Source organism: Saccostrea echinata, unplaced genomic scaffold, assembly GCF_033153115.1.
Source record: "Saccostrea echinata isolate AGI-Se365-2 ecotype Australia unplaced genomic scaffold, CSIRO_AGI_Sech_v1 ptg000010l, whole genome shotgun sequence".
NCBI lineage: Eukaryota > Metazoa > Mollusca > Bivalvia > Ostreida > Ostreidae > Saccostrea > Saccostrea echinata.
Window position 1 is genome coordinate 14,177,622 of NW_026889759.1, and position 20,316 is coordinate 14,197,937.

Sequence of the window (20,316 nt, forward strand, 5' to 3'; positions counted from 1 at the left end):
TTTAATCGTAAATATAATTCATCTATTAGCATTACCAACTGATCAGGCTGCCCTTTGCCGAAAACTCATTTAAAATTTCGGAAATGACACAGCGATTCGCATGACCTCATATTGTATGGATGGAAGGGTGTCATAAAACAACATGATTGGGTAGGTCAATGTAAACAAGTTTCACACCTTCGCGTTCTTTTGTTTACAAAGAAACAACATAATTACATATAATTCCATGGAATGGATTATAGTATTGGTACATGTACATGTATTAAGACCCTATATTGGGCCTTCTTCTAAAGCGATATACGTTTAAAATCCTGCTGCATCGTACAACCCGTTAAAAGAAAGAAAAAAAACCCAAATTATTTGTAAATATTAATTATATATAAAGTTTTTAAAAGGGTGCTTGGATGCCCGGAACGTTTATTATGGCCGGAACCAAACTTACGCGGGCCGGAACGTTTATTATAGCCCGGAACCAATATTATAGGTATTTAGCGTTCCGGCCGGAACGCTAAGTTACCCGGAACGTAAATTATGCGACACCGGTCACACCCGCCGTGAGCCACACGTATTGATCAGGTAGACCCAACACCCCTTAGTCAAATCCAGTATAAAAACAAAGGCCTAACAATTGGTATCAAACATATCAGCCAAAATACGACCCGATGATAGATTATATTTGCTAAAAAGGTTATTATAACGACCATAGAATTTACGAAATGCGACTGTAAACAGGGTTGTTGAAATCCCTGTAACATCAACTTATCTATCATTAGCCTGCCTCGGTTTAAAAATTGATCGTTTTCGGAGCATGCACTTGAGTATCGAATAAGTTGAGAAACGTAAACACCATAAGCAGGTGATAGCGGGATATTACTACGTAAAAAGGAAAGTTGACGATGGAAAAACTTAAGTTATACAATTTACTTGTTAGTTGGTCCTTATCGTCTATAGTCAGTAAAACATCCAAATATGAAACAGATGTGGAAGACTCTGTGGTGTCTTTTATTTCAAGATCACTAGGATATATCGAGTCGACATATGAATGGAAGTAACTATTGTTCATTGATAATAGGTCGTCGATATATCTATATGTCGAGTTGAAGGCCACAGCAAGTGTTTTCTTCTCATGTAGAAGTTTTTGAATAAATTCTGCTTCATAGGAATATAAAAACAGATCGGCTAATAAAGGAGCACAATTTGTGTCCATTGAAAATTCCAACAGTTTTTTGGAAAACCTGGTCTACGAAGACTAAATAAATGTTGTCAATGAGGAACTAGAGTTTCCTTCTAATATGAACTTCAGAGTACATGTACTTGTGTGTAGAATCATGGTGATTTTTTAACAATGCAATTTTGTTGATGATCAATCACAAGATACGAAAATTACAGACTTTCGTGTTTATTGAAGAAGCGTGATGTCAAAAAGCCTATCAGTCATAAATAATTCCATAAAAGGAATCCGAAAACCTTAAAAATTGATCTACATGTATTATGAGATATATTACAGTACTTTTTCCCGCAACTAACTTGAGAATTTTAAAATTCACATTTGTAAAATTTCATGTATATATTACTTATATGCATATTTGTAATCATTGGACAGAAAAAAAGACACATATTTGTTCTTACAGGTGCATAAAAGTATTTAAACTATCGAAGTTTTCATTGATACAGTCGTAATTACGTATTGTCTTCCATTTTAAGCTTCTAGAGCACTATAGAAAAAAAAAAACCAAGTGCTACCAAGTAGTAACCACGAATGGCATAAACTTCACTTATGATATAAATTATAAATCAATATTAATAAAGGATAAATCTGCCCACTGTGATAAAAATGATACAAATATTTCATTAAGGGAAAAAGATGTAAAGTCATTCACTATTGCTACTTCATATCTCGAATAGATTTTATATCATAAGTAGTTGCCTTCTGTGAACTTAACTCAAATGCAGACGACGTCTTTCGAAGAGACCTGAAATTGAAGAGTATGCAATGATTTCAAGGTTAACAAAAATGCAAGTATTTTTAATGTAAATGATGAATTTATTTTCATTATTCACCTCAGATAATCATTTGTTGGGTGTAAATTCATTGCAGTATGAATGGCCTCTCAATTCATTCGTTCAATTTCTCTCTGAGTTTATCAAAGACTATTTAGACAAATATAGCTGAATTAGTCATAACATTTTAATACGAAATGAATAAAAAGCCACCTTAAGAGCATTTTCTAGTTTTTTCCATAAAAATGCATGGAAAAACGGAAATTAAGTAGCGATTTTTCTTGAAGCAGATAAATGAACATGTGGAAAACTACGCCATTGATCAATTCCTTTCTCATTCACAAATCTTTTAATGGACAATGTTTGCCACTGTGTTTCGATGAATTTTCTTAAAGCATTTATAAAAAGTGACCCATGGATTTTAATATGTATTGTCTGCTTACAAAGTTTAGGGATCAAATAGTTCATTTTACATTAAAAGCCTGGAGAAAATGGAGATGAAAGATACGATTTAGAATCGATGCAAATTCATGGTTTTTTTTTCTTCATTTCTCCCGACCGATAATGAACCAGAAATATATATATATATATATATATATATATATATATATATATATATATATATATATATATATATATATATATGTATAAGGTGACACGGAAGTCATCTTATGGAGTACAAGAAATCAGAATGACCATTAAGTAAAACCGAAATTCAGGACCCTGAGAGATACACATGTACTAAGATCAGCATCGGAAATGATCACTTCTTAATGTGTACATTCATAAAACTGAAGCTGCTGAAAATGGAAAAAGAAGAAGGAAAGGGCAATCGAAGGAGATTCGATACTGACAAACTGAAAAGTACAGATACAAAGCATAAATTCACTGTGGCATTGAAGAACAAGTATCAGATATTAGAAAATCACTTAGAAAAAAATCCCACTGTAATTGAGATATATGAATGTGTGCTACACAGAAATAGCACAGGAGGAGGTAGGGAAGAAAAAAAAGAAATTAAGAAACCTTGGGTCATGTATATCAAGAACCAATCTGGAAGATAACAGATCAAAGAGAAGACATAAGTAAGAAGATTTTAGCAACCCATTCAGAAAGACTTTGAGGGTGATTACAAGAAAGACAAAGAAGGAAATAGACAAGTAAGAAATGACGGTGGGTGGAGAATATAGCGACACATGCAGAGGACGCAGCAAGACACTAAAACAAGCTTTGTAATGATGATCCATGACAAAGTGTTGTGATTGAAGACAAGATGGCAAGCTTTTCAGTGGTAGGAAGAAACTGAGAGAAGGTGAAATGAACACTTAATGATAGAAAAAAGATGAAGTCACTAATAGACAATTATTTGTAACAATTTCATCTTGCCATTTATTTTTTTTTAAACTGATCACTTTCAAGGCGATGTTAAAAGTCTTTGTTCCGATCAAATATATACACATTAACTTGATTTTCCTTTTAGCGCTGTCAATGATAAACTTGATAACCCTTTCTTTGTTAAAGCTGTTTGAAGCTATACGAACCTCCCTAACTCCAGGCGTGCATACACAAGAAGGTAGACAGAAAAGTTACAAAGAAATCTTAACCATCTCAGAGTAAGGGATTAAAATCAAACATTTAGAAGCCTTTGATTTTGGTTGTGCATGTACAAATGTCACATACTAATACATGTATATAATTATTTAGAAAACAATCTATGAAAAATATTGAATATGAGAACTTGGCATGTGTTTGGTAAAAAAAAAAAAAAGAAGAATTTTTCTAAGTTGGTTTTTAGGCAAGCTTTTAATCTTACTCTTTCATCTTAATTGCAAATAATTACAAATATTCAAAATATATCTTTCAAAAATATTGGTCTACATTAGTGAACTACTAGTATTTATTTTGACGAAATTGAGAAGAGCTTTTGTGATCATTCAGCTCAGGATTTTTCCACATGTCTCTTCTGACACAAAGTCTGCGACAGTTTACTAATTAGGTCTCTAAAAAATATACATGTATTTGTTTCCGCTTTCCCAACCGGCCTTAATTTATAACGCCGATCCCATTTTTTTAGTGCTTTTTCAGTGAAGATCTGAATTTTCAGTTTTTGTTCGATATAAAAAGATTCTACAATAACTTTATTTGAATTCAAAATATATCAATCTTCCAAACTGACTGGTGAATTTCGCTGTTTTTGCCAACAAGAAAGCAAAGAGCAGCGAAAATAACAATATTGAAAATGGAAAATGTTTTCAATAGTTTTTATGATAAATACCCCAACAATCAATTTCTCAAGATGGCTTTTAGGGGGCTGCAATTGTCCGTAGACATAATAAATTGATTTTATTTATTACATTATTTACATTGTCCATTCATGTGAAGTGCATTTCCGCCAAAATCACTTCAGCAACAGACGTATACGACAGTATTCTTTTAGGTTTAGTGCTTTCAGGTGAACAGTGTTACTAATATGTTTTGGAGTAATTATTCAAAGATAAAATGCTAATATTTCCAATTGATTATTGGTTTGGATGACTTTAAGCTGCAATTACTTCTTTTCTAAAGTTTGGTATCAGATTCCTTAGGGTACATGGCACCTTTTTCCGACGAAGCACTTTAGGTTCAGTCTAGCTGTCGCTTGTTTGTAAAAAAAAAAAAATTCCAGTGTTGTGTGAGACAAAATTTACATCATCTTTGAATGTTACTTAACATGATTCATATTTCTATTCAGAATGCAGAAAGATTTAATTTCTCGGAAAAAAACTATTCGTGGACACAGGTTAGGTTGGGGACATAATAGAAAAGTTCTATAGAGTCAAAAATATAAAATTATTTTCAAGAACTACACACCCATTATATTTTAAGTTGAAAACATTTGAAAGAGGTGACAAAAGGGTTCATAGAAGTTTAAATTAAGGATATATTTTAAAAATCCGTAAATATTTTCTTCTCAATAATTGCAAAGTTGGAAATTTTCATTACTATGCAAGTGTCCACATGTACTTAAGATCCAAGTTTGTGCAAGTCTTTTCCTCTTAATTAGAATGTGTATAATTTTTGCATAGAGTTTGTCAGTGTTTACTAGTTGCTAATTTTGGCAATGTAAACCTGTTTTATACTGCTTTTGTATTATTAAGGCATATGAAACAATGTCTCAATCTATTTCCTCTAGCTTGATTATCTGGTAAACTTGTTATTCAGTTAACTCAAGTTTGCCCTGATTACTTCTTGTTCATTGGCCGAGAGCTAATCCATAATATCAGTCAAGTGTAAAAATGCGTTTTGGATTTACGTGTATGTGTGCAAAGTATGGCTGGATATCTGAGGGAAATGCGAACAGATGCGTTAAAGATATTTATAAAAGGTCTATGCAATTAAAGATACATGCACACAATGCTCCCTTTACACTTGGTAGATAATCTATGTATTACCTTTGGGGTAACTATTATAAGCCAAAATAAGTGGAGGTTCACTTTTGAAATTAATAAATGAAGTTCACATTTCAATAAACTGAAATATGAACCAAATTTTGATGTGGTTCGTTTGTATTCAAGTAACATTATGAAATCATTAGCAAAAACATATTTTCACAGATATCTACAGCAAAATGTATTTTTAACACAATGTCACAAATTCAGTGCTTTAATATATTTCTTTGCTACATTATTTTTAAAATGTATAAGTGTTTTTACGAATTCTTGTAGAAAGTTGTACGTTATTTGAAGTTATTTTAAGATTTTAAGAATCGTGTTATATACGAATACTGCAGACGCAAACAAAGAAAGCTATTTAGAAACTTTCCCAATATATCCCATTGTTTAAGTACATAAAATACAACATCTCAGAAATAACCAGTGGGATGTCATCAATTAAGTCCATTTTATTAAAAATCTGTGGCAGTTTGATAGCAAGGCAAAGCAATTAATGTATTTTATTCAGTCAGGCTTTTGCAAACCCATTGCAAATATTCTCTAATTTTGAAGATCAAAAGAAGAAATCTTCGCAAATTACATCGCCAAAGCTTATAGGTAGGTTGTAACTTTCATTTCTAGGAAATTGCTGGGAGTGTTGGAATATACATTGGGAACTGATGATTATAAATTGAACTACCCTGAAGAACGGGGAAATAGTGATTTCCTAAAAATAAACATTTCCTCGTTTCATTGATAGTGTGGGTAAATTAGAAGGAAAATAAGATACCACTTTTCAATACAATATGATAAATTTATTTGGGGATTGGTAACATTTCAAACATAGCCCCTAGTTTGCTTTTATAACCTGTTTATTAAATTTTCATTGTGTAATTAGTCGATAAATAACACAATATCTATTTTTTAGTTTCCTTGCCTTAGATAAGTCACACAACAATTATAAGCTTTGGAATGTTTGTGTAGGAGTTTCCTTGAAAATTTATCAGATTTGTTTGCTTTCAAAATTCTACCATAAATATCCGCTGAGGGGGGGGGGGGGGTGGCAATTAATTGAAAAAGGAATATTAAACATGTTAAATGGCGCAGCTTTATGATATTTAATTCAAAATTGTCCTTCCATATTATCTTTCTTTAATTTCTTTTTATCATGTAGAGTTACGCTATTTTGAGAGAATAAGACAATGTACGATTTACTGTTGGCCGTAATTAATTAGCGATAATTAATTCGTTCAATTATGTAAATCACACTTCACCATAGTACACCCGATAGACCGGACGCAATTCTTAGCGCTCCGGATTTCTTTGTTCACAACTGTTTATAAACTCCAAATTAAACATGTAACATTGTAAATATTTAGTGTTTGGTAGTTTAGTAGTAGTGCTAGTTGTTTTTGCTTCTCTATTTCCTTTGTTTTTATGACTTCTTAACTTTTTTCTTTGTCCTGAGGAAGGGACAGGTTGTCCCGAAAATTTGACAATTATTATTGTTCGTGTTGTTGGTCATTTTTAGTGCTTTATATATATATATATATCTTATTGTTTCTCTGTGATAACTCTGAGAAGGTTTCTTGATAATTACATCTTAATGTATATTTCGCCAAGTGAAAGGAGAGGAACCTAATTAATATGCATGTCAATCTCGTGCGGCTGTCTGTGTGTCAGTGGGCGGTCCCTATTACAATTATCACGGGATGCCTCGTGTATTTTAAATCTATTAGATATCATTTTTTTTAAATTCATATTTACAATTTTATTTCTAATATTAATCAATGTAAACATGAGGGACATCAACGACAGTTGGAAACGTCATGGAATAATTTATGCATAATGGGCTTCGCCCGTTATGCAAATTATCCCTCGTTTCCAACTATCATTGATGCCCTGGCATACCCAACAAACTGCGGCTGTGCATGCAGGTGTAACATTGAATATTGAAACCCCCCCCTCCCTGGAAAGATGACCGGGGATCAATTTTTGTCATAGAAATATGACCTGGGTTCTAAATTTTATGACAGACATGGTCATTTTTTGACCGTAGAAACACATTCATCCACTCAATATCCGTAATTTTACGACTCCCCTCCCGTAGAAAAAGACCCCTGCAGAAATTTGACCCCTACTTATAATATATACATTTTCTTAATTTTCCTTGATCATATTCTCATGTAAAACTTTGAATCTATAATTTAGTCTCACCCTTACTTTAGGGGTAATGATTTAAAAAAAAATGAATATGTAAAACCTGAGGATGCTTGCGTATTACCGGTATTATGACTGTCGGTAATTGTAATGCCCCTGCTGTTCTATATATCCCGATGTAAAACTTATTAAAAACTGACACCCAATGATAAAAATTCTACAATTATTCTACAATACAAGGGTCATCGTCTTTGTCTTGAACAGCATTTCAACCAATGAAATATTTGAAAATTTTCACTTTTTGCAGTAAAGACAGGAAGTGCATAATCCGAAGGCTGTAAAACACTTCAACTCTCTGTATACTGTCTTCCAAGGAAGACGGTAATAATGGATCTAATGAACTCGTTTCTCGATTTTTCGAGTCAGTTTTTGTTTGATTCTATGAGAGTAAAAGTATAAATAATAGGAAAGAGAACCTTCCGATTATATAAGAACTTTTATTACATTTTCAACAGTGAAATACTGTGATTTATTTATTGAATAAAAGTGATATTCTCTCACTGTGTGAAAGAATACCAAAAATGATATTCTCTCACAGTGTGAAAGGATATCAAAGTAAGTAAAAAATAATTTCTGGCCTGTCATAAGATATAGTGACTAAGCATCTTGATAGAGCTAAAACTGCAAATTTCTTCCCAAATATGTTGCTAAAATCCATGCTATGTAATGTTTTCAATCACACAACTTCTAAGCTATGACGTTTCAACCGCTCAACTATGACGTCAAGCCTATGATACTGTGTTATGAAGAGACAGAGGCAAAGGGAAAATCAAAGAAAATGTAATTAACAGAAAATTCAATGTTTTGTAGATGAATATGGAATTTATTTCACCCGTGAGACAGGATTTTTTTTATATATTTACTCGTGCTTCGCACTCGTGAAAATATCAAAAATCCTGTCCCACTCGTGAAATAAATTCCATATTCATCTACAAAACATTGAATATCCTCTATATATCTATGGTGTTTTCTACTATCTACATAAACGACCAGCTTAAGAGACAAAATCTTATACTTTTTAGGTTAAATGAATTAAGGTTCCATTCATATATTTTTATTTCTCATCCCACGCTGTTTAATCCATAAAAATAATTGCCTGTCAACGTTATCATTCATTCATTGTTTTATTGGGCCATTTTACAAGTGAGAATTGCAGAAGCTTCCCATTCCATACCCTGATAAATAACTACCACAGAATACTGTAATTAAGATACAAAAATTATTGTCGTTGGTATGGGATTGCCCCTTTTGTTATAATTTTTATCTGATAGAACTGAATTTGATTTGTTAGAAAAACGCCAAGAAAAAAATTGAACAAGAGGAGCAGACAAAAGTTCCTATACATATGTGGAGGAAGTAAGAGAGGTTGGATGAAAATTATACTTCCGGTTTACGACATACAAGAGCTAGTTACCGAATTGCAGATGAGAAATATTAATTATAACAGAGGTTTTTCTAATAGGTATATACAAAATGTACAAGTGATGTTCTCCAGTACAGGATTTGTGCTATTTGCTTATCAGGCCAATATATGCTAGAAAATACCAATATTTTTAATAATGTTCCTTTCAACAAACTCGACAAGAAGAAAATCAAACTCAAATGTTAGATCACAGAATTGGGCCTGGGGAAAGTGACCTTACAGATAATTAGATTGATTTTTCGAATTATATCAGAATAAAAGAGACGGTTGCAAAGCTATGACATGACCTCAAGCCAACTTTCAAAATCGTCGGCTGATAAAAGGTTTGCTTTTGCTTTCGTCTATTCTCAAAGTGATGAGAATTATGCGAGTTTTTTATAGTTCAAAGCCAAATCGGCAAAATCGGAAAACTCGTTATGTATCGGAGCACTGACAGCTTAATGATTTAAAGGGTTAAACTAAATTCGTGCTGGAATTGAAATGCTGGAGAATCTAGTTAATAGCGACATAAATGAGTAAAAACAAAGGACATTGACTTACAACGGATACAAAAGAGACTCTTGGTGCACAGAACATTAGATTTGTTTGTTGGTGTGAAAATAAATTTCGCTTATTTCATTACAAACCCCAGAAAGAATTTGATCTTATCTTTCCCATGAAAATAGCGATTAAAATCATCTAACTATGAAATACAATAGACACATGAATAAATAACCACACAGACATATAAATTGAAAAGGGTATATAGAAGAGCACAATATGCTATGTACACTACAAAAGTGCTCTAACCTCAACATACATTGGCAATATTTCTATGAGAATGTTGACTTCTTACGCCTGGGTTCCTCCTAAGGGTAGCAGTGAGAAAGCTGAGGAGAAAAAGAAACAGATACACTAAAGCAGAAAAGAATGAACGAAGGAAGAGGTTTTCTTGAAAATATACATATATAGTGTATGGGTGACAAACTTTGTCTGTGATCGTGGCCTTCTCAATGCTACCTATAGCAGGATGGGGACAAAAAACGCAACATAGACTATCGAGACATCAACAATGACACAGGATGTTAGACAGCCATTGTGAGTATGATTTGGGCTAACTTAAAACTTCTGTATCAAAGACAAGATGTGTTAAGAGCCGAATATGGCCCCTCATTTGTTGTGAATATCAAATCAAAGTTGAAATTGAACAAAAAAATGTAAAAACACTTTAAAGCATATGCATGTTAGCTAAAGGAAGTTGATATATTAGAACAAGTTTTTCAATTTAGATAAATTTTAACTGGGCGCAAGCAAGACTATTTTTTGGATTTTAGATACAAGATTTGTCTAACATTAGTTCATTTAAAGTTTAATCGAGATTGGCCTGTAAGTTTTTGTTTTTAAAAAATTACAAAATGATACCATAATAAAATTGATGAAGAAAAATATTCTTATTTTGGAAAGAGCCTCTGTCCCTCCTGTAACATTGAATGATTTAAAATAAATTCTTCAAACAGGTAGACTCATACTTTGTTTTTTTCATGAATTATGCTTACTGCAAGCCAAAAGGAGACTGAACATATGAGCATATATGAATATGCCTAATTCGATGCGTTGTGGGGAAATCTTCACCGTTGTTATGTTAATAGTTCAATCCGTAGTGGATTATAAATTGTACTGCAAAAGTGTTTTTACCTGGTTGAGAAAAGTGCATAGAGCTCTGTCCTTCCTTGATAAAACACCAATTCATCCCAAAAACTATAAAATCTGCAATACGAATAAACAATTAAGTGAAAGTTTTAAATTGAAATGAGAGAGAGAGAGAGAGAGGAAGAGAGAGATACTAGAATTTTAATATACTAGGAAGTAGTGGGTGTTCGACTTTGATTTATTCTTTAAAATGTTGCTCACCCTTTACACTTTGTATCTAGTAGCTGCCACCAGGCTCTAATTCTCAGAAAATTGCATTCATTTAACCTTAAACAAAGACACAAGAAAAATTATGACCAGACTGATTGCAACATTTGGCTCCTTTTGTCTGCAAAAAAAAAATTACGATTAAAATTGTTTTTTAATGTTACAAAATCATTTGCAAAAAATCGGCCTATATATCACAACTTTGTGAATCATTCCAGGAAAGTAAAATTGATTTTCATACTCCGTGATTGTCTGAAATTTGAACATTTTTTTCTTCAAATTGTCAGTCATTTGCACTTTTATCTAGATATATATTCTAAAATTGTTGTCAAAATATCCATAATCCCGCGTTGCTAAGTGATTTAAAGTGGAAATAAGTTATGATTTTAAACACAATAATCAACCCAATAACTCTTTTTCGGATATTTATTTTTCGTAATCATCGCAATTAAATGATGATGTTTATCAAATGGACTTTTATACATTTACCTTTGACAGTTTGTCATGCCAACAGATTTTATTTATTTATTTATTTATTTTTTTTTTTTTGCTTGTTGAGCTACCAGTTTGTTTAGATATTTTCGTAGGATTGTACAATTAGAATTCCTTCTCCTACATCAAATACAGCGTACAAGTATACCCACCATAACTATGTAACTATTTCATCTTAATTTATTTTGGGGAAAAAAATTTATTAATTCGATGATTCAAATTTTTCTGTTGAAGTGAACGATCTTTCGAATTAAGTAGTAAAGATATAGATCTGCACTTACTGAATAGATGGAGTGGTGATAATTGGACGTGTCCGGTACACAATGTCTCTTTTGATTAGAGGAAATGGAATCAAAGGTTCTGCCAGGTAGAAAAGAACTAATTGAACAAAATCAATACGACTTAGACATGTCGAATAAGACAGACAGCGTTGTTTTCATCATTTACATTAATTGGGTTAAAAAGGATTGCTTTTTATACTTTTATTTATTAATAATTACCATAACCAAGACATCAGCTTTAACTACAGATCAAATGGCCATCGCTCAACCAACCTTCCTTAAAAATGAATTTCAGAAAACTGGTCCTTCACAGTAACCATAATTGTAATTGAGCATGAATAAGTACATGTTTAATAAAGTTTATATAAATTAATTTCCAAAATGACAACAAATTTAATATATTTTTCCAACTATTGGTACTTCTTTGTACAACTTCAATTAATATTCTTTTCAATTATTCATATACCCCAGTACCTTGAATAAATAAACAAATATTAAGGAATATTCAAAAGACTTGAAATCTCAACTATTCTTGAAATGTAAAATAGTAACATATTTTGGGCAAAAGTACTCACACTTGTGTGCACCAACAGGACCATGTCAAAATGACAATTCAGTCAAAAAAATGCCCCAAGTCTTAACTATTATCCAAACATTATTTTCACTTACTTACTCAGGTTCTTTGTCCCCAGAGGAGAATAGGCCACAGACGACACTTCTTCGTGTGATTCGGCTCTGACCAATTTTCCTTTCTTCTATCCTGCTGATTCCTGGGCTCCTCAGTTCTGTGTCTCGCCTATATAGTTTCTTGGTGGATCCCTCTTTCTCTTGCTCTGTAGGTTCTAGGTCAACGCTTGGTGAGTGATGCTGGATGCAGGTTTCCTTAGGGGGGTGTCGTATCCACGCCCACTTCTGCTTGATTAAGTCTAAATTTCTTTTACTTTGACATGGCAAATGCAAGTTATGTTGACTTTTGTGTTCCAATAAGTTTTTTTTTGTTTTGTAGTTGGATATGGAATTTATTTCACGATTGGGACAGGATTTTTTTTTACATTTTCGGGAATGCGAAGCACGAGTGAAAATATTAAAAAAAAAAATCTTGTCTCACGAGTTTTGAATTTTCTGTTTATTACATTTTCTTTGATTTTCCCTTTGCATCTGTCTTTTCATAACACAGTGTCATAGGCTGTAACGACATAATTGAGCGGTTGAGACATCGTACAGCTTAGCTGTAGATATCCTTTCACACTATGACAGATATCACTTTGGTATCCTTTCACACTGTGAGAGAATATCACTTTTATTCAATAATTAAATCACAGTATTCCACTGATTAAAATGTAATAAATACATGTAACACTGTCCATTGAAGTTTGAGCCAGATTGGGCCAGTGGAAGATAAAATATATTCCGGCCAAATGATATCGAACAGACAGATGGACGGACGGACCTATCATTACAAGGGTGATTTAAAAAATAATGATCACGAAATTTATTTTTTTTAATTCAACTAATTATAACATATTTCTCACCTATCATCATATTGTACATGCATTCTAGTTAAAATTCCTGAAATTGCAATAGAATAGACAATTGCATAAAAAAAGTTTCAGAATTTTTATTAGTAACACTTAATTTCAAAAAAAAAAAAAAATACTATATTACTACATCCTAAAAGACTTTCTTACGGAAGCCGGTTGGTGCCAGGTAGAAAAAATATTTTATCTGGCGGCCGCCAGATAAGTTTCTGGCGGCCGCCAGTTATTTATCTGGCGGCCGCCAGATAAAATATTTTTCTACCTGGCACCTACCGGCTTCCGTACTTTCTGAAATACATAATCAAAAGAAATTATAGTTTTTAATGCTTCAAAATGGGTCAGGGTTATAAATATTTAAGTCAAAAGTCAAAACCTTGATTGAGTTTCTTCTCTTGTATGTGTGAAAGAAATTGGCTTTTTTTATTGTTATTTCACGTTATTTTTTCAAATGTGGTTTGGAAAGTTTTAATTTGAAAGATATATGATACAATAAATTACCTCAAAATTACTTTTTTGTCCTTTTAAGTCAATTCTTTAAACATAAGCCAAAAAATTATTTTGACATACAAGTTTTCTTACAAAAAATACAAGATTTGGAAGTGATCCTATATATTTTACTTTATTTTGTTGCATTCTTCACGTCTGATAAGTATTTTATTACACACTGTTTTAAAAATAACTCATTTAAAGTTTGTTAATCAGTGTGTCGTTTTGATATTTTTAATCATTTACGGCAAGTTTTTCACATTTTCTAGACTTCAAAATATGATTATTTGCTTGTGTAATACATATTTAAAAATATATCTTTAGTGATGAAAACTATTCTGTTACTTGACTGTAAAATGTTTAAACAATATCTGTAATTTGTTGAAAGACATAATGATTTGAACTACAAATGGTATCAAACATTGTGAAAACACATGAAAGTATTTGAACTTGGTTTTATGTCTTGAATTATTCCCTATGTATGTCAAAAAAAAGAAAATAGCTGAAAAATATATTTAGAAGAGAAAGGTATATTTTAGAGAGTATATGTTCCTCCACAGGACAAACACTGTAAGCAACTGGGTTAAATCAGAAACAATCAACTCATTTGATCAGCAATATTATAGTAATTCTAACATTTTTGTTGCACTCCCGACCAAGAGCATGCAGGCATAAATTACATCAAAACGTGTTCATTTGGGTTTTTTTTTATGCCCCTGTATCGAAGATTCGGGGGGGGGGGTAAAAATAGTTTTTGTCCTGTCCATCCGTCTGTCTGTTTGTCTGTCCGCAAAAACTTTAACATTGCTCATAACTTTTGATTAGCTGGAGCTATGGCTATTCATATTTCATATGTGTATTCCTTATGACAAGACCTTTCTTTGGGTACCATCAAATTTGACCTTTTGATCTTGACCTCGGAGTTTGACCAGTTTTACAAAATTTTACCCAACATTAACCTTGGCCATAACTTTTGAACAGTTGATGCTAGGGCTTTCATACTTCACATGCTATGTGTAATCCTTGTGACAAGACCTTCCTAAGATGCCGACAACTTTAACCCTTTAATCTTGACCTAGGATTTTTGACCTACTTTTGAAAAACTTTAACCTTGGCCATAACTTTTAAACAGTTAGTGATAGGGCTTTCATACTTCACATGGATATTTCTTGTGACAAGACCTTTCTTTGAATACCAAAAACTTTGACACCTTGACCTAGGAGTTTGACCTACTTTTGAAAATGTGTAATTTTTGTGAGAATGCCTTTCTTTGGATAACCAAACAACTTTGACCTTTGAACTTGACCTAGGAGTTTGACCTACTTCTGAAAAACTTTAACCTTGGCCATACTTTTTGAACGGTTGGTGCTAGGGCTTTCGTACTTCAGATGTGTAATTCTTGTGACAAGACCTTCCTTTGGATACCAACAACTTTGACCCTTTGACCTTGGAGTTTGACCTACTTTAAACTTTAACCTTGGTCATGTCTTTTGAACGATTGGTGCTAGGGTTTTCATATTTCACATGTGTAATTCTTGTGAGAAGGCACCATTAATTTTGACCTTGACCTTGATGTTTGATTTACTTTTGAAAAATTTTAACCTTTTCCATACCTTGTCAATGGTTGCTGCTAGGGCTTTCATATTTCTTAAGTATATTCCACGGGACAAGACTTAACTTTGGATACCAACATATTTAATTTGCATTTGGGAAAGTTTAACCTCCGCTATAAGTTGCCATACGGAGGTATCAATGTTTCACAAAAACATCTTCTTTATTAGTGAAGTTGAGGTTGAAGTTGAGGTTGAATTACATGAATTTTATAACAATTTTTCTGTTTTTTTTTTAATGAAAAAAATTCAAAGAAAAGATAAAAACACCCCTGAATTGATCAAATTGAAAAAGTGACAGATTTTAATGATAAAACTGGCAATAATTTAGTACTAAATTTTTTCAAATAGGTCATTATTGATTAAAGAATATTTATTAGTATGAATAGAAGTCTTTTCATCATACAACTTGGATCTTTAATAAAAAATGTGTTGCACTCCTGACCGTAGAAATATATATCTGAAACACAGACAGACCCTGTAATTTATAGACTGATCTATTTGGTAAAAATATCATAACCGGGTCAACCTCATTCCGGACTCCAGCCTAATGGTTCTTATTTTCTGTACCTCAACCACTGAAGTTTGAGGAGGCAGAGTCCCGAACGACATTGGGCCGATCATGCATTTGTTTGTGTAACCCGGGATCTTTGGCTATGCAAGTGAGAGGACGCACCAAGTGGAATAACTCTTATAATCTTTGAGCTTGGTCGGAGTGACCCAAGTCAACTTTTTATTTCTGCGAAATGACCCTTGTAGATTACACTTCCAATTTCCCTCTAAATCTGAGGACCTTCCCTCACCAGAGCGGCTCACAGGTGTTAAGGTGTGGCACTGTTACCCAACCTGTATAAAATGCAAGCAGAGACAGACACAATCCAGTTTCTGACTGAATGCGTCTGGCCGTCCGCTCATTTTATACCAGGTGTACCCTTGTATTTTTACATCTCCATATTTGTAACTCCCTCGAAATTTGCCATAATTACTTTAAATTTTAATTTGAATTTCAATTACCATTATTCTGTCCTCCAACACTCTTTAATTTCCTAATGCACTTTAAAAATCATTTTCTATCTTTTGCATAATTTTTAAATATTCTTTGTTGTAGCTAATTTATACTAACAACTGACCTCTGGTCACTTCAATACTATTGGTTGCTCTTTTCTCCTTACCAAATACATCTTTTGATAAACAAGTAACAAACCGCATTCCAATTTAATGTATCATTTTCTTAGAATTGTACAGGCTAATAAGGTCAAACCCTAGTGACCAGCTTCTATGTTTATTTTTTATCTTCGAAGCTTCGAATCTGTTATCTCTCTCAGCCGAATAGTGCAAATAAACCAAAATATGTTACATCCTTATTTTTTTAAGCAATTTTTGTTATGATAAAAATGTTCTTTGTGTCTTTATTTTCCAAAATAGAAATCAGAGAATCATAAATTCATAAAAGTTTTTCCATGATGGAAGCAAAACATAAAATGTTGCACTCCTGACATAATTGAGTTTATGCCCAGATACTTGAATCTCATTAATGCTGTTTGTGATTTATTTGATTTTTAAATTTGAAAAGTATACCATTATTGTTTTACACCTTGAAAATTCTTTTTTGACTTAATTTTCATATAGATTTTTAAAATCAATTTTTTTTTGCTACACTACATTTTTTCTGTTGCACTCCTGACAAGGTATATACATGTTTTTCAGCCATAACCACATCTTGGTCAAACAAAAGATGCTACAGTTTAAATTTAAAGCTCAATACTTTGAATATTATCAGGAAAGTCTTTATTTACAACATAAACCATTTTTATTTATTTCACAGATCTTCAAAAAAATATATTGAATTTTAAAAATATCACAAAAAAAGTGTCGCACTCCCAACATTTTTAGCATCATTTTTGGGCATAACTTTTTTGTGACTTGAAATATCGATGAGATACATGTATTTGGCAAATATTTAGCCTATATCAAAATACATTTGCTGAGACGTATTTTTAGTGCAGGTTGATAAATGTGTCTGGTAATTTTTTATTCACCCATGAGGCAATTGCAGAGCGGGACCTAATTAAATTTATTCATAACAGATTCTGAATTCAAAAGGGGTCAGAAAATAGTATACAAAGGGTCGTCTGAAGAACGACAACTCGTACTATGCCGAACAACTGCAGAGTTTGCAATGCATTATAACTTAAAGCCAAAAAGTTTAACTATGTAACTTCTTACATATACCCATGTAAAGCTTAATTTGTAGACTGTAAATTGTAATATGCAAATTACACCATCACCATCCGTTTATTCTACATATCCAACTTAAGATTCATAAACCCTCCGCTCATGCGTAGGAAATGTTGCTTTAACTCATGATTTTTCAAAAGAAGTGTATTTTATAAGTACTAGTAAGTTCCAAACAATTTTAGTATAGCTTGTGGGACAAAACTGTACAAAACAAGATGTGTTTGTGAAACACTGAAGCCCCACGTATGGCAACTTATAGCAAAATTAAGGTTTAACTTTCTCAAATGCAAATCAAATATGTTAGTACGCAAAGTAAGGTCTTGTCTCGAGGGATATACCTGTAAAATATGAAAGCCCTAGCAGCAACCACTGAATAGATATGGAAAAGATGAACTTTTTTTTCAAAAGTATGTCAAACATCAAGGTCAAATGGTCAAAATTAATGTGCCAAGAAAAGGCCTTCTCCCAAGAAATACACAGGTGAAATACGAAAGCCGAAGCACCAATCGTTCAAAAGTTATGACAAAGGTTAAAGTTTTCCAAAAGTAGGTCAAACTCCAAGGTCAAGGTCAAAGGGTCAAAGTTGTTGGTATCCAAAGAAAGGTCTTGTCACAAGGATTACATATATGAAGTATGAAAGCCCTAGCACCAACCGTTCAAAATTATGGCCAAGGTTAAAGTTTTTCAAAGGTAGGTCAAACTCCAAGGTCATGGTCAAAGGGTCAAAGTTGTTGGTATCCAAAGAAAGGTCTTGTCACAAGAATAAGACCTGTGAAATATGAAAACCCTAGGACCAACCGTTCAAAAGTTATGGCCAAGGTTAAAGTTTTCCAAAAGTAGGTCAAAATCCAAGGTCAAAGGGTCAGAGTTGTTGGTATCCAAAGGAAGGTCTTGTCATAAGGATTACACATGTGAAGTATGAAAGCCCTAGCACCAATTGTTCAAAAGTTATGGCCAAGGATAAAGTTTGGTAAAATTTTGCAAAACTGGGTCAAACTCCAAGATCAAGGTCAAAAGGTCAAATATGGTGGTACCCAAAGAAAGGTCTTGTCACAAGGAATACACATGTGAAATATGAAAGCCATAGCTCCAACCAATCAAAAGTTATGGGCAAGGTTAAAGTTTTTGCGGACAAACAGACAGACAGACAGACGGACGGACAGGGCAAAAACTATATACCCCGATTCTTCGATACAGGGGCATAAAAAAAGACATTTCAACTTGACAAATTATAGACATTTATGTTATTAAGAGTTATCTCTCTCAGCAGAGTATCAATGAACCTTAACTTGACAGATACAGTATGCGATTTGTTTATTATATATGTACATGTATTTATTTGCCCGAATAACAGTGATACCTTCATACATTGTAGAATACGTGAAATAATCTATTAGTGAAGTTCTACACTGTACCGTAAACAGTATCAGCATTGCAATTTATATTCTGTCAATCAGTACTTGCAGTTAATGCATTTAGTTTTCCAAAGTCTGCATTCTTGTAAACTAATATTTTATATACATATGTAAAATTGTCAGACAAATCATAGATAGAATAATTAATTTGAATCTTAACGTGATATTTTGTGCTGTTTATTAGTCCCCTACCGGTGAAACCGGAGGGGACTATAGGTTTCCTCTGAGTCTGTCCGTCCGTCTGTCTGTCCCTCTGTCTGTCTGTCTAAATCAGCAACTTGCAAACGATAAAATTAATCAATACTTATTTGTCTTTGATATATTTGGCAGATGATTAAAGGACTGAAATTGAAAAATGTAGGAATTGTAAAACCAGAGGTGAGACGAAATCATCATAGTACGTATTTAGATAACAGTTCACGAGTAATAACTTAATTTATCGTACATCCATAGAAGAAAAAAATACGTATGTAGCATTTAAAAGTACGAAAGCCGGATAGGCTCATTTTTGACAAGATAAAAAAATAATTAACTCGTTATAACGAGATAGTTATCTCGTTATAACGAGTTAGTTATCTCGTTATAACGAGATAATTATCTCGTTATAACGAGTTAGTTATGTCGTTATAACGAGACAGTTTTCTTGTTATTTCGAGACTTAATAGCAATATAGGAATAAAAATGGCTGCAGTTTTGAATGCCATTGAATTTTTAGCAAGTAATTATCAGTCAAATTTAACTTGAACAATTGATAAATGTTTGAAAATTTAATTTGCTCTGGGGTTTACTTCTGATTAAATCTGATTAAATCTTGAACTATCTCGCTGTCAATAATCATAGCAACTCTAAGGCGAACACATTCTCCTCCTCAAATTGTTGCTTTAGGACGCGATATTTTTCTTAAAATAATATTGCCAAACATACTTGCTTCAAACTTTGGCAATTTATTTATGACAACTATTTCTGATGAATGACACTATTTCGATATGTTTTGGACGACTTACCGGTATACACTTTCATATATCAATTTCTCTACCGCTAAAATTAAATATCAGAGACAATATAAGTGCAACATATCGTTTATGCAACATATAATATATAGATTACAGTGTTATACATATGTTACTTCTGAGATTCAGAAATGTTTTGAAGACTGGGGATGGTGAGACATCAGCAGTTAGATCATAAGCGTAGTAATAGAAGGGCTAATGTCCACACCACCACTTTTGAAAAGGGGGCGGTCAAGAGTATCTTTGTGCCCCTTCCTCCATATTTTTTTACCTGAGTAAATATCTTCCGAAAATAA